This window comes from Spinacia oleracea, chromosome 1 (genome assembly GCF_020520425.1).
Source record: "Spinacia oleracea cultivar Varoflay chromosome 1, BTI_SOV_V1, whole genome shotgun sequence".
In the NCBI taxonomy this organism is placed as follows: Eukaryota; Viridiplantae; Streptophyta; class Magnoliopsida; order Caryophyllales; family Amaranthaceae; genus Spinacia; species Spinacia oleracea.
Window position 1 is genome coordinate 29,388,410 of NC_079487.1, and position 11,721 is coordinate 29,400,130.

The window sequence follows — 11,721 nt, forward strand, 5'->3', positions numbered from 1 at the left end:
GAATAAAATGATTCCAAGATCCTAAAATCATTGAAGAACTAAGCACAGTTTGTCGACTTAATCCTAGAACATCTTAGGTAAGCAAAAGCCTTTTGCTAATAGTCTAGAAACTATTCTTGGTTGATAGGTACGTCTAAGAACTTATTAGGTAAACCTATCGAATTTGCCACGACATAAAAGGACTCCTTACTTATATCGTTGAGTTTCACCAAAACTAACATGTACTCACAATTATTTGTGTACCTTGCCCCTTTAGGACCAATAAGTAACACCTCGCTTAGCGAAAACTATTACTAGATTGATGTAAAGGATATCCAAGCAAGTGTATATTTTGGCATGGCACCTTTTAACTCAATTTTTAAGTTTGGAACTTAAGGCTCTTACTATGTTGGTTAGATTTTAAGTGAACTAAAATCCTTAATCATGCAACATAATCAAGCTTTTGATCTCATGCATTTTAAGACATATTTAAAAGCAATAAATAACTTAAACATGCATAAGATATTTGTGATCTAGTATGGCCCGACTTCATCTTGAAGCTTTAACTTCAAAGTCCGTCTTGAAAATCTCCGTGGGAGGCACCATTTTCTTCAAATAGGATAAGCTATAACTAATTACAACTATTTGATGGTTCGCATACCATATTTGAATTGAAAAATAACTTTGGTACTTTAGACCAATTACATTCAAATTAATGGTACGCAGACCATATTTTCTATCCTATTTGGGCCATACTAGTCACTTCATAACCTGCAAAACAGTACATATACAATATATACCATTCACCCATTCATTATCATGAATGGCCCACATAGCTGGTTAGTAAAACACATTATGCATCACGTAAACATTTGCAGCAATTAATCAAGGGCACCAATAATCTACCAATTATTCAGTCCTTATTAATTCTAATCAAGTTGTTTTAACCTTAAGGATTTGTAGACCTAATCAAGAGTTTATGACTAAAAGGCGCTCCCACTTAAACCAATAAATTCATATGCTTTACTAATTTTAAACATAAAAATGTATTTCTAGTCTAACCGGAAACATACAAATTTAATTAAAATTTAAAGCTCATATAAATTTATAATTGAATCCAAAAAGTTTAATTTAATTTCAGTCGTTTATTTAAATTAATTCATGATTTTAATTTTAGTAAAATAATTAGAATAAATAACATTTATTATAATTACAATATTCAAAATTAAAATCCAAGAAAATAATTTAAATTATTAATTTTAAAATTAATTAAAATTACGTGAACTGAAATTTTCAAATTAAACATTCAAAACGATCTAATCGTAACGCAAACACCCTACGCATTGCACGCCCATGGGCCGCACGCACACAGCCATCGCTGGCCATGTGCGCGCAGCCCATGCGCTCGTCGCATAGCTGCTGCATCTCCATCGCAAGCCATCGCACGCTGTGGTGCTTGCTGCGCGCGCGCCAGCGCTCGTCGCACGCGAGCCATCGCTCGCTGTGCGCGCTTGCCAGCGCTCGCTGCACGCGAGTCATCGCTCGCTGGGCGCGCGACATCGCTCGCTGGGCGCGCGACATCGCTCGCTGTGCGTGCGAGCCATCGCTCGCTGGGCGCGCGACATCGCTCGCTGTGCGCGCGAGCAACGCTGGGCGCAGCGCTCGTGGCACGCGAGCTTGCGCTCGCTGCGCGCGAGGCTGCGCGCTCTTGCGCGAGGCATTGCGCGTTGTGGCGCAGCTCGCTTGCTGCCCACACGCGACTGCCTTGGCTCGCCCTTCGCCCATGCCCATTCATCCATTGCTCGTGGCCCACGACACAAGGCAGGGCTGCTGCCTTGTGCTCGTGCACTACGCCCTTGCTCATTGCATTCGTGCCGCACGGGCGACGAGCTCCCTTGCTCGTCGTCGCATGCCCGCATTATACAACACCCTTTAAGGGTAACACGAAGCGTCCATTGCTTTGTGCGTGCAAGTTATATGAACGAATCGCATAAAAAAATTTAAAATTTATAAAATTAATGACAACTTAATAAATATTATTAATTTCATAATTTTAGGGCGAAAAATCGAAAATTTATTATCCAATTGATTTCCGATTGTTATGGATTCAAGCCTAGGTCATAAAAATTTAAAATTTATCATAAATTTACAATTTTTATGGTGGTTTTTAATCATAGGTTTCTAATTAAATTACAATTAATTATGAAAATCAAATTAATTCTAAATTATTCTAATTTTCAACAAATTAATCATAATTACAAATTAGATTGCATAATTAACAAGACTAGGCATTCAAACTTGTTAAACATATGCAGTAGGTCAATCAAAAATTCAAGATTTATCAACAAGAATCGCAAATATTTAATTTAACATCTTAAATTTACGAAATTTTGCATTCGAAAAACTAAAACCTTCGAAAAGTCATAGTTAGGCTTCGAATTTGAGAATTCTGGGTTCGGCAGAAAATTACTATTTTTGTCAAAATTTTAGAATGCCTTTTACATGCGGAATTGACACAAAAATCACTCGATTTGGATGAGTAACGAAGAAACTGCCGAAAAACTGCGTACGTATAATTAAATAAAGAAATTTAATTAATTAACAATTACGAAAATTAATCACCCCTTTTAATTCTTGCAAATTTGTAATATTTAACCATGTTTTTGCAATTTAGATTATGAAAATAATAAGGGGCTCTGATACCACTGTTAGGTTATGATACATATGATATTACATAAATCATGCGGAAACAACCATTAACCCAGGATTACATATTATTTACACATAATCATATAGCATAATTTAGATGCATACTCTTTGTTGCGTGCCCTCCCTAGCTGCGCCCGAACCGAGCAAGAACAAGTCTTTAGGACTCCAAGTGTCGTCCCTCCGTAGATAGTCCACAGCACGTCCGGATCCGCCTTAAGATTGACCAACTAGAATCGCCCTTAAGGTACTAGAATTTTCGGCACTTTTGAGCAAGATGTGTGGCTGAATTTTTCTCTCAAAAACTCACTTTGAATACTTTTTAAAACTCGTTATAAATTGTGAACCCAGGCCACATATTTATAGGGTTATGGAAAGGGAATTGGAATCCTATTAAGATACAAATTAATTAAACCTAGAATCCTACAAGAACTCTAATTTAATTAATTTATCAAATAGAATTAGGAATTTAATCATTAACCGAACTCTGCACGTTTTAGGAAACGTGCACGAACACAAACACTTACACACGCACACACGGCAGCCACGATGGGCCGCCCATGCGTGCGCACGAGCAACAGCCCACGCAGCGAGGCCTGCGCGAGCTGCAAGCCCACGCAGCTCCCGCGCGCGCTGTGCGCGCTGCCACGGCCTGCTGGGCCTGGCCTTGCGCTGGGCCTGGCGTGGCTGTTTGTGCGGCGCGCTTGGCTTGCTGGGCGATGGCCTGGCTTCGTGCTGGGCCCTCGTCCGGCAGGCCTCGTCCGATGCTTATTCGTACGATACGCTTCCGATTAAATTTCCGATTCCGGAATTCATTTCCGATACGAACAATATTTAACATTTCCGATTCCGGAATTAATTTCCGTTTCGAACAAATATTTAATATTTCCGTTTCCGGAATTATTTTCCGATTCCGGTAATATTTCCGATTCTGACAATATTTCCGTTTTCGGCAATATTTCCGATTCTGGTAATATTTCCATTTCCGATAATATTTCCCGATACGTACCATGTTTCCGTTTCCGGCAACATCTACGACTTGGATAATATTTATATTTCCGATACGATCCATATTTCCGTTTCCGGTAATATCATCGTTTCCGGAGTATTCATTTCTTGCCTGTGACGATCTCAGCTCCCACTGAAACCAAGATCCGTCGATTCCGAATATCCATAGATAGAGTATTTAATGCCATTAAATACTTGATCCGTTTACGTACTATTTGTGTGACCCTACGGGTTCAGTCAAGAGTAAGCTGTGGATTAATATCATTAATTCCACTTGAACTGAAGCGGCCTCTAGCTAGGCATTCAGCTCACTTGATCTCACTGAATTATTAACTTGTTAATTAATACTGAACCGCATTTATTAGACTTAACATAGAATGCATACTTGGACCAAGGGCATTATTTCCTTCACCCCCAAGTTTATTCTGAATTTTCTTGACATTAATTTCTCTTACCCTAGTCTCCACTAAAGCTACAACATCAACCTTATTCTTCTGCAAAAATCTCCTTACCTCCACCACCTTGGAAGGAGAATTAAGTCCCCTCATATTATCATGGGGGAAATTCCACACTACCTTCTCCCCCACCTCCACCTTCATCTTCAGAAGAGCTCACCACAGAAGCATGAACTTGAGCCAACCCAAGGGCAGGAATGTGAGACCTAGGTTCTCTTCTTCTCCTTGATACAACCCTCCACCCATCATCACTTTGTTTAGTAACAGCAGCTGGGGTGTTCTCAACTATAGTGGAAGCCAGAACCTCCACAATTTCAGTAGATTTCTCAACCTCCATAGTTACAGGAGCAACAGTAGTTACTCTAGGTTCTTTAGGTCTCCAAACTTTCTGGATCTTTTTTGCAAACACTGCAGGTTGAAATCTAGTGGTGTTGCTCTTTTTAATGCTACAATCATGCACCATCACCTTACAGGTTTTGCAGAAGGGAGGAAGCCAATCATACTCTACTTTCTGTCTAATAGCCAATCCTGCACTATCCTTAATCTGAACAGATTTTGGCAATTCCTTGGTGATGTCCACTTCAACCAACATCCTGGAAATTCTTAATTGCTTAGAAGTACACTCGTCAGCAAAGAGTGGTACTCCTATCAAACTTCGAATCCTACCGAGGGAGTCAATACCCCAACAGCTCAAAGGAAGATTTGGAAGTCTTACCTACTCCTCCTGAAAATCAAAGTTAGCAGCCCAAGGTTTGGTGATCATGGGTCTACCATAGAAGGTATGGGGTCCAGATAACAACACTGATTCCCTATCCTTCTTAGCTGCAAACTTAATCACAAAATACCCTTCATCATGCAGAAAAAAAGAAGGCTTACTAAGATTTTTCCATTCATTTGCAATATACCTAATTACAGCCCCAATGGATGGTTTCTCCCCTACAACATACAAAATAAGAGCTGCATCCCACTGAGCAGCCATATTCTTTATATCTAATCTATCAAGCACCGCAACAGGACAACCATCTGAAATTGTGGGAGGGATGAAAGAGAGAGAATTACCTTTACCAGTCAACTGAGCACCCCTAAAGAGGCTCACCCATGGTGTTTTTGGATCCACACCATCTTCACACTGCTCCATTGAAGGACTCACCCTTTGCTGAACATTGGCCGTATGCTCTGTTTCTGAACATTGCAAGCTCCCTTTATCAACAAGGGTTTCCGTACCATTCTTCAATCCAAGCACAGCGTTCACATTCCTCATCATCTCCTTTACCCTTTCCAACGTGGTCCCTTTGAGAACCCCACTGCCTTGTCCACCTTCCACCATCTCCGAGATCTTTGGAGAAACCACCTAGGTTGGCACTATGAGAGGGGGAGTGTAGTTAATGGCAGCATGGTAAGCATCAATGGCTTCCTGCATCTCAGGAGTAGGCGGTTCAGTTTTTGGATGCGACGGAAACGGAGAAATTGTCGGCGGCGATTGTCGATTTTCACCACCATAGCTGGGTGTCGTATTTCTCAGTTGATGCTGGTTCTTTGGCCGCAAATTTACAGTATTGAGTAGAGAAGAGGCCTCCTCATTGATGTCACGAACCTCATGCTTTTGATTCTTCTTCTTCCTCGTCATTTTCGAAAGGGTGCGCACGATAGCAAGAACCTTATCCTAAGCTCTTTCCATGGCAGAGAGAGAAGTTTTAGTGGACCGTTTAACAACTTTGCCAAGACTAAATCAAATATCTTAATTACTAGGCCCTGTTTTGTTTTTTGAAAATATATTATGAACAAAAATATTAAATTTAACATTATAAATTAAATTGTACATTAATTATACATTGCAGAATTAAAATGTACCTCTTTTTTGTTTCACTTTCTGTTCGTGCTGAAGATTTTGATGAGGTTTTGTGATCGCCTTCACTATAATTTGAATAATACGATGTTAACGGACACACTGTTTTATATAAAATTTAAAATCATTCAACTAAATTAAAAATTGACATTATCTTATACCTCAATGTTTTCTGAACTTCTGGCTGGGATTTTGATGAAGCTTTGTGATCTCCTCCACTGTAATTTGAATAATACGATGTTAACGGACACGCTATTTTATATAAAATTTAAAATCATTCAACTAAATTAAAAATTGACATTATCTTATACCTCAATGTTTTTTGAACTTCTGGCTGGGAATTTGAAGAAGCTTTCACGTCTCCTCCACTGTAATTTGAATAATATGATGTTAACGGACACCCTATTTTATATTAAATTTAAAATCATTCATATTAAATTAAAAATAGACATTATTGTATTCCTCAATGCTTTCTGAACTTCTTGCTGGGATTTTCTAGTAGCTCCCCGCTTAAATTTGGTTACTAACCTTTTTGGTTGAGCACTAGATTTATAAATTTGTATCTATGAGTGTCAAGAGAAAATACAGTTTGAAGAAATGAATATTTTACGAAAGCAAAATGAACATTTAACATAAAGACAATTATCATGAGTTCTAGACTTAATTTGTAAAAAAGGACAGAAGAAATGAACAAAAGTTCAAAAAATTTAAATTATGAATATAACACTTGAAATAATTGAACATTCCTAAACCGAACTCAGCACACCAAAAAGAGTATCCAGTTTGAAAGAAATGAACATTTTACAAAACCAAAATGAACATTTAACATAAAGACAGTTGTCATGAGTTCTAGACTTAATTTTTTAGGACAGAAGAAATGAACAAAAGTACAAAAAATATTTGGATTATGAATATAACATTTGTATTAATTCAACATTTCTAAACAAAACTCAGTAGACCAAAAAGAATATCCAGTTTGAAAAAAATGAACATTTATTAAATTAGTAAGTTAAACCAAAATTTATCTACGAAAACTTAAAATTACTTACTCGGTCGTGCGTTCTTGCTTTCCAGTGCCGATTTCAGGAGGATTAGTAGATTTTCTAGTACTACAGCCAAAAAATCAGAAGTTAGGGTTTGGTAAAATCATAAGGCAACGACAATAAACATTTTAATGGAAAAAATTGAACATTATAATGAAAAAAATTGAACATTATTAAATTAAACAGAAAGTAAGTAATAAAATTAACAATCTAGGTGCATGTACAAATTTTGAACTGAAATTACATACGTTAGTTGTTTTTCCTGCAAACACTTTGTACTTCTAAAATAGAACAAAATTAAGCAAAATTAGGTTTCAATTTTAGTTCGGAAATAAAATCGAAGCAACGGAATCACTTGTAATTACTTACTTTATTTTTTCTATGGATTTTCAAGCTTTTTCATGTCAATTTCATCTCGAACATCCATTTTTTCTCCTATGTTTTCACAAAAAAGAAAGAACAAAATTTTCATTTTGAATTTTTTCTGCAAATTTAGTTTTTATAATGAAGTTTAGCACCAGTTTGAAGAGAGAGGGACTAAATTAAGGTGGTTGGAGGAAGTTTAATGGCGGTTTTGGGAGAGAGAAAACGGTCGTGACCGATGAGTGGGCGGAAGAGAGAAAAATTTTGTGCGTGCAAATGAATTTGAACAGGTTTCGAAATGATTTTCTCCTTTTTTTTGTACTTATAAGCAATTCCTTGCGTTATACTCACGTAGTCACGTGCATTTTTTTAAAAAAAATTGTCTGTCGCGCGTGCGCTCACGTGCTTCTCAATGTTTTTGTGGGGTACAACCAACTTGGCTATACCCGGATATAGCAACTAGGGGTAACCCCTAACTGCTATACCCGGGTACATCCAACTCTGGCTGTACCCCCAAAAAAACGACGTGCCTGTATTTTTTGTTCTTTCTTGTTGTACTATTTGTTCTTTCATATTGTTTTTTAAATTCATCATAAAATTGTTCATAATTGTTGTATTGTTTGTTCTTTCTTTTGAAATTTTATGATCTTTTTTATATTGTTTGTTCTTTTTTGTTTATGAAATTAAGATCTTCATTGATCTTTTATGTTTTTACAAGCGTCTGTATTGTTTGTTCTTTATTTTTACATTGTTTATTCTTTCATGTTTTTGTAAATTCATCATAAAATTGTTCATAATTGTTGTATTGTTTTGTCTTTCTTCTGGAAATTTATGTTCTTATTTATATTGTTTGTTCTTTTTAGTTGAATTTTTTGTTTTTTCTTGTTTATTTGTTTGTTCATAATAATCATGTGGTTAATGTCCATAATGAAATCGTTCATATTTTTTGTTTTATTGTTCATACCTTTTGTATTCTTTGTTATTTCTTGTTCTATTACTGAGCATCTTATAAACTCTTGTATTCTTTGTTATTTGTTTTCTTTGCATTCTCATCATTTTTAAATCAGTAAATGTTCATTTTTAAATAAGTTGTGATCATCATATCAAATTACTTACTCCGTACTATTTTCATTTCCAGTCTACAACAATGAGGAAATTGAAACCGTGAAAGTCAAATATTGTGTTCAAATCACACTTCATACCCACATTCAAAGGTATAAGAACTCGAGACTATATCAAAAACAAGATTCAAGATTGAAGATATAGAAAGATAAGTGGATGATTTCTACCAGGATCTTGTAATTCAAGTACAAACTTACATTAATGCCTAAAATGTTTAATTTCTTTTGTAAAATATGTTTTTTGACATGTTTTAATTGCTCAATATATGTAAATATATGTTCAAAGTAATAACATAGTAATGCAATAACTAAGTTCATTTTAAAATTAGTAACTACTCATTTTACAATTAGTAGATAAATGTTTATTTCTAAATTGGTTGAATAAATGAGGATTGCCAAATAATTAGATATACGTTCATATTCAAATGAGTAGATAAATGTTCATTTCCAAATAAATAAATAAATGTTCATTTCCAAAATAGAAAATGTTCATTTCCAGAATAGTAATTGTTCATTGCCAAATAAATAAATAAATAAATGTTCAATTTCGAAATAGTAAATGTTCGTTTTGGATGGGGGTACAGGTACATCCAACTCTAGTTGTACCCGGATACAACAAAAAATTTGCGCAACTATGGGTATCAAAAGAAAATCTAAGCCCGATCCTTTAACCGTCTAAGGCCCTGTTTAGTTCACCTTATTTCAGGACCTTATTACTTATTTCAGATTTAATCAGATTAGATCAGATCAGACCAGATCAGATCAGAAAAAATAAGTTCAGATCAGATCAGATCAGAAAAAAATTTCATATCAGATCAGACTAGACCAGATCATATCAGATTAGACCAGACCAAATCAGATTATTATTATTATTATTATTATTATTATTATTATTATTATTATTATTATAATAAATCAAATGCCAACAAAGTCAAAAAATTTTACAAATAGTTAGTGGGAAGCCGAGATACAATCTGGGCCCCCACTCCTCTTGCTATAGCAAAGCCTATCCTGGTGAAAATATGAGCAGCAGCACGAGCCCCAATGTCATGAGTCCTAAAAAACTTATGGATCCGCTTCAGCAACGCTACAGCATCCTTATCCAGCTCCCCCAAAGAAGAGAAACAGAACGGGAAAAAGCCATAACCAATGGCCCTACAACGTGCTTCGTACTTGGCCCGTTTCCGAATAGCCGCATCAGCCACAACCCGGCCCGGGACAAATCCAGCCAACCCAGACTGTGTCAAAGGGGATGATCCCGTCAAGTCAACACACACATCACGGCCACGATCCCAAGAGTAGAGCAACACGTCTGCTGGTCGGAGTGCCCCATCGTTCCCTCCTGATAGACCAACATCAACCTCTTTCCGCGCCGAAATCCCAGGACGATAACAAACGTCAACAAGGATATTCCGAACCACATTATGCCGATGTTTAATACCCACGATGCCGGCACATGAGACCGCATGATCACCAAAGATGTCTCCCGCAAAGACCTTGGAACAAGCAGAACATGGCACCGTAACAGAGAACAAAGGAACCCCCAACCGATAACACAACACACATCGGTAACCCTTAGCATTCATCGTCTGTCCCAAACCTGATATGGGGACCGCACGAAGCCAAGCAGAGGTGTGATCTCCCTGCTGCGATTTCCACAACGCCAACTGTCGAGAAGATAAAGAGAAGGTGGATTCTGCAGATGCAGTAACCTTTGTGAAGTATCACTAGAGGAAAAAACCTTATAAGTTGCTCATCAAAAGTTGCCCTTATACAACAAGAGCAACTTATAATGGTTAAAAAAATCAAAAGCTGCCCTTATCTAACAAGAGCATCTTTTAATTGACAAAAAGTAAAACAAAAAAATTAAAAAGTAAATCTTTTGTACAGAAACTTGATATTTCTCCCCTTCTCTTCTCGCTGCTTCTCGGTGTTTGCTCGGTTCTTCTCACCCACCACCCCCCAAAAAAACCACTGTTTCTTCTCTACCACCCCCCAACAAACCACCACCGTATCGTGGCTGCTGTATCCCCCCTTCCACCCGCGTTTCTCCCCCCAGTTGTGTGCCTCTCTTGTGTTTCAGGAAGCCGCCCCCGCAACCGCCTCCTCTCCTCTCCTCTCCCGCGCGCACCAGGGCTGTTGCTGGCTCCCCTCCCACTGGACACTGCTAGGTTATTTCTGCAATTTTGTTAATTATCACCAATTTTGTTAATTTTGTTTTGCAAATATGTTAATTATCACTAATAAATACTAATGAGTGAATTATAACCACCATTTAATTGTGTTAATTTTGTTAATAATTGCAATTTCGTTAATTATTTTGTGAATTAACATCCAGTTATAATCACCAGTCAATTTTGTTAAATATTTTGTGAATCAACCATCAGTTATTTTGTTAATAATGTTCAAGCATGTTGTTACTCTGGTTGTGTGCTGTTATTATTGCAAATTCATGACCGAAATATCAACCGACACTGTGGGATTTACATTGAACGTAATGGGTAGAGGTACGAATAATGATCAAAGTAGTACAAGATCAATTGTACAAGGTTCATACATATGGAGACAGTGTGATGGGGATCATCACATTATGTGACCTGTCCGGTCGTTGTTGTTTATGGAGGGATCAACATGAAAAGTTTTGTTGCTTAAATATGACAGTCTGAGTTCTGGTGAACTACTGTTCATTTGGAACATGAATTTCAAGTCTGGTACTAGTACCTGTAATCCTGGACTTATTCATGCTCAAAGGTATATTAAGAGTCTAGTTCTGCCTTTCCTAACTGAAGATGATGATCGAGGAAATCAAGTAAACCATAACAACTGCTATAAATTCTCTATCATTGTGTTTTTCTAGTATGTCACAGAACCTGAACATGAAAAAATAGTCTGACCGTTTCATTGGTAATGGAATCAAGTTCGGTCAGTCGCTAATCCAGCAGCTTGCATATCAGTTTGCTTGTTACATTTTCTAAGTGTTTGTTGAACTATATAGCAACATCTTCTATTCAGTTAACCCTTATTTCCCCCAAGGCTAACCAATTTAGCACCATGAGTATAGTACCATAGTGTATAAGTTGAGAAATCAAGAACCTTCTCTCTGCCGAAAATATGGACTCCAAAGTTCTCTACTGTACATGTTCTCTACTACTGTCTGATTTTTTTCAGTTGGTTGGGTTGTTGTTGTCTGTTGGTATGTT